Source organism: Muntiacus reevesi, chromosome 5 (genome assembly GCF_963930625.1).
Source record: "Muntiacus reevesi chromosome 5, mMunRee1.1, whole genome shotgun sequence".
Lineage (NCBI taxonomy): Eukaryota > Metazoa > Chordata > Mammalia > Artiodactyla > Cervidae > Muntiacus > Muntiacus reevesi.
In genome coordinates this window covers 73,894,851-73,899,637 of record NC_089253.1, presented here as the reverse complement: position 1 = coordinate 73,899,637, position 4,787 = coordinate 73,894,851, and the positions used below count along the sequence as shown (strand labels likewise).

Here is a 4,787-nt window from a genome sequence, read left to right as displayed (position 1 = left end):
TTCTGTAGATTATTTTCTGCAAGTGAAAAGAAGAGAAAATAAAGCATCTAGGTCATACCAACTCTGCAGCACAGCTGCTTGAGAGGTGATAGGGACACAGTATGAACGTTTTGGGGATGCTCTTCCAAGCCAACTTCTTAGCTGACTTCTCGATGTGCCGGACTGAGCTCCTCCTCTCACTATACACATTTGCACATTTACATCTTTAATTGGTCAGGGAGATCTTATTTCCTCATTTGACAGACTAGGAAACTGAAGCCCAGCAGAGTGACAACTATTATGCAATAGAGCCTTAGTCCTGTCCAGTCTCTTTTCTTGGCTTAAGAGGGCAAGGGGCCACCTCTCCTCTAGGACTGAGGCTGCAGCCAAAGCTAGTTCTGTCTTCTCCTCAACTTTCAGGTCTGTGATCAGAATCTAGCAGCAAGCAGGGAGAATACGAATTCTGCAGTGTTAACAACATGTGGTTTTGTTTTGGAGATTTCTCCTTGCTGGAGCTGCTACAGACCTTATTCTTTCCTCATGCCATTCCTGTGATGGTTGGACGGGCCTGTTGATTCCACCGAGCAGAGGCGGTGTCCTGTGTGTTTCCAAGGACTGAAGAGGGGCTGGGCTGGGCCGTGCCTGGCAATGCAAGCTTCCAAAAGCCCAGACAGTTTCCTGGGCCCTTTGATGATTTTATCAGTCGGCCGGAACTCAAGATATTTTATCTGACTCTTGCCAAGAGGCCAGAGAGGCAGTGCTGCTGCCTACGTACCACACACCATCTCTGGGAGCAGTTTCCATAGAAGGGGTCCCCTGGTGATGGCTTTGCTGATAATGTTATATCTTGTATTTGTGGGGTCCTTTGGAGTTGTCAAAACACTAACCATCAATTCTCTCATAGCTTCAAATGGGGAAAACTACCTATGCCGCAAAGTTCCTGGAGTTGTTTGTTAGCATCGAATCACAGTGTGGGTGAAATTGCTGGCACTGGACTGCCTGGCCACTTTAGCAGCAGCCGCGCACCTTTGTCTTCAAGGCCGGGTTGTCCTTGACACTTCGGGAGCGATTCCTCTATTTTCATGCCACCTGTAGCAGGGAGGGACCACAAGGTGGGTGTTCTCTCCTCTGCTGGAAGCAATAAGCTCCAATGTCTGCACCAGAGGTGCTGGGAGGGGGCTTGCCCCAACCATAACCTCCATCAGCAGAACCTCTAGGTCCCCCACATAAATACATTTCTGAGCCGGAACAGGGGGCTTACTAGGCAAAAACGCCTCAAGACAAGGCCCCAGTGCACCCCGATATACCTACCACCCCCATCTCCAGCCCTAAGTTCTTTCATGTAGAAATTCTAGAACTCCCCACGTATGCTCCAGCTCAGACGATGAGAAGTGTGTATTCGGCTTCTGCCCTCTGCTCTCCTTTTCTGCAGGCTTGGTGGTCAGCATGCAGTTGTCCCCACCACACCCACATGAGCTGTGACAGAAACCAGCTTCCTCAGTAATGTTTGTGGATGTTCAGAGCAATGGTAAACATCAGCAGTGCTCATTTGTTTACACTGGGATGTGGGGAACTGCATCTTGAGAAGCCTGGCTCTGTCTGGTCTCTTGGATTCATTACTTCTCCCAATTCCATTCCAGTTTTTTTCACCCAATCAGTTAACAGGCTTGTTATTGGAGAATGAACTTGAAAGTGTTTCATAACAACTGTGTCTCCAGATATCCATTCATTGGAAGGGAAGCTGGTGGCTGCACTGATCTAGCCTCTGCTGGGTTAGGTGGTAATCCTACAGCGCGTGGACTGGGTTGACGTGGGGCTGGGGTGGGTCTGGGGATCGCAGACGGGACTAGAACAGTGAGCAGACATGGATGGGGCTGGGACAGCCAGTCGCTAATCCTGCTGTTACAAGGACAGCCACCCAGCCCTCTCTCCTAATCCCTTTGTGTTAGTCGCTTGGTCATGACCAAATCTTTGCAACCCCGTGGACTGTAGCCCATCAGGCTCCTCTGTCCATGGGATTCTCCAGGCAAGAATACTGGGGTGGGTTGCCATGCACTCCTCTAGGAGGAGATCTTCCCAACCCAGGATTCAAACCTGGGTCTCCAGCACTGCAGGCAGACTCTTTACCATCTGAGCCACCAGGGAAGCCCCATGCGTCTCCACATTTCCCACACTCTGTTACAGATGCTATTTGGCAATTTTCTGTATTTTTTTCTCCTCTGTGCGATGTCGCATTCCACCTGGGCTTAGGCACCATTCTCTTGCTGTTACTTTTTACCTTCTTTCTCCTTTAGGCACAGGGCTCTACCTAGTGACATCTTGTTTCTGCTGTCATCCAATTTATTCCTGGGACCTAGATTCGGGAACCTTTCCATTTCCCCACTCCCTTTGGCCACCCATCAAGGCAACATCTCAAAATGATCATGACTCAGTGTCAACACCAGGAACATGAGTGTGGATCTGAGGCAAGTGTCTTAACCTTTCTAAGCCTCAGTTTTTCCATCTGTAAAATAGGGATGATCACATTGGTATTAATAAAGTACTATGTGCTTTAGGAGGAGACATCTCTTGGGTTGTTGAGAAAAATCAAGTGAAGACTTGGGACTTCCCTTCTGTACAACGAAGCCCTGGAAGCACTCTAATCACTGAAGTGTTTCACCTTTTGAGAGCCCTGTGACAGAATCCTAGGATCAGATGGAACTGTAGAGGCCTTCTCCTTCAGTGTTCATCAAACTTTACTTAGCAGATCGTAAGTTCCATGAGATGTCAATGGATGTTCCGTGGTGTTGTGGGTGTGAGTATGGTGTGTTAGCTTTTAGAGATGAAATAAATTTGGGATTCTTCTTGCCATAGAGCTCTGTGATCCTTCTGCCTTCTTTGTTTTGGCAACGTAAGCCCTTATTACCAGAATAAAACCTTTGATAGGTCTGACCTTGAAAAAAAAAAAAGAAATAAATTTGGGACACATTTCAGATTATGTTCCCCTCTTGGGAATCATAATGTATATTCTTACGTTAAAGACTTAGGCAAGCCCTATAGCGAAGAATTCTGTTTTACCTAGTTTGTCAATTTAGGTCTTCCAGGAAGCAAATGCCAGCATGGAATTAGACATGCAAGACATTGATTGAGGGTGATACCCATGAAAGAGAAATGTGGAGAGGGCAGAGGATGTCGGGGAACCTTTGGACCACAGTATAAGCCTGACACCTGTGGAAAGAGAGAAAGAGAAGGAAAGATGACGGGGTAGCTGGGCCAGCAGTGCCACCTGAGAAAGTCCCAGCCAACCCACGAAGGACACCTGAGCAAAGCTGGCCTGTTAGAGGTGGACAGGAATGGCCACCTCGGTGCCTCTGCTGTATTGTCAGGGGCTGGAGCAGCCTAGGGAGAGCTGGTCTTCATCTTGAATACTCTGCACGTTTTTTTTTTCTTTTATTCCTCACGGTAACCCTAGGATATGGGTCTTGTCGTTTTCCCCACATTTAGAGATGAGGAAACCGAGGCACCAGGAGTTCCAGTGACTTCCCTGGGGTCATCCAGCCAGTGAGTAGGGGAGTTGGAATTTGAACGCAAAGCTGCATTTGGAAAGCCCTGCCCTAGACCCAGGGCCATGTGGTTTGCAGAACCAATGGGGTGAAAACTGAACCTTCTGACCCTTATTCACCGGTGTGCCCCAGATTGCAATGGTCACAGTCACTGATGGCTTCCAGATTCTCAGTCAAAGATCTTAGTTCTGGGGCTTCCCTGGTGGTTCAGTGGTTAAGACTCCCTCTTCCACTGTGTGGGACACAGGTTCGATACCTGGTCGGGGAACCAGATCCCACAGGCAGTATAGCACGGTCAAAACAAATAAATAAAATTTAAAAAGACATCTACATTTCCTACTGGCTCAATTATTTTTTTAAAGAAGATCTTGGTTTCTCAAAGGCTATAGATGCTGTTCTGAGCCATACCCTTTGAGCTGTTTTGCAGACTGGAAGGCTCCTCTGTTCTTGCCTCATCCTGTGCAGCCCTTTCCCTCCTCAAAACCTTTCTCCGCCTCTGTTTCCGTGGACACTCCCTCCCCTGGCTTTCCTCCCAGGTCTCAGCCTATTCTTCCTCAACCACCTTTACCAGCTCCCCTTTCTCTGCCTGTACCCCTTGTGGACAACTGATTTGGCTTTTCCTGTTTCAGAATCTGCCTGGTCCATCTTCTGCTCTTGCTTTCAACTTCCAGCCACAGGGGCCATGTCTACATGCAGCCAGCGCTGGGGGTAGAGCTAGGATATTTCCACTGCCTGACGCTTCCTCCTCGGAGAGGTTGTTTGTCTTCTTTAATACACACACACACACCCACAAGCGCACACTTGCACGACTTTTCTACAGAGATATTTACCTTTTAGAGTGTTAATTTGGGCTTCCAGGCACAGTGAATCTTAATGGTGCCCAGGTCATTCTTCAGACAATTTATAACCTAAATCTCCATATGATTTAAAGCTTGGGAAGAGCTTCCTTAGCACCAGGACCTTCTGAGGATGAGCCGGTCAGTTACAGAGCCCGTGACAGGCCGTCCCTGCCCGGGTGTTGGGCACCCAGGTTCTTCCTCGGCCCAGAAAGAGGCCCTGCCCGGCAGCTCCCAAGTGAGCCCCTGCCTGGGGCCAAATAAGGGAATATTACCAGAGGAGCCTCCCAGCTGAGTCCGGGTCTGAGTCATGTCCTAGTGATGCAGCCACACAGGGTCTGACTCAGAGAGTGGAAGTTCTTCTGCATCTAATGGCAAGGATGAGGCTCACCAAGGCCACCGGCTTGGAGGTGGAGAGGGCAGGACCGTC

At 48.8% G+C, this 4,787-nt stretch overlaps 1 long non-coding RNA gene across 1 annotated transcript; it reads right to left on the bottom strand.

The window, feature by feature from the left end:
* Positions 1-1,778: 1,778 nt before the first annotated feature.
* LOC136169019 (uncharacterized) lies at positions 1,779-4,506 on the bottom strand. Its single transcript, XR_010663363.1, has 3 exons — positions 4,352-4,506; positions 3,037-3,186; positions 1,779-2,911 (listed from the first exon to the last, which is right to left on the bottom strand). It is a non-coding gene; the product is annotated as an uncharacterized lncRNA (long non-coding RNA).
* Positions 4,507-4,787: the final 281 nt, after the last annotated feature.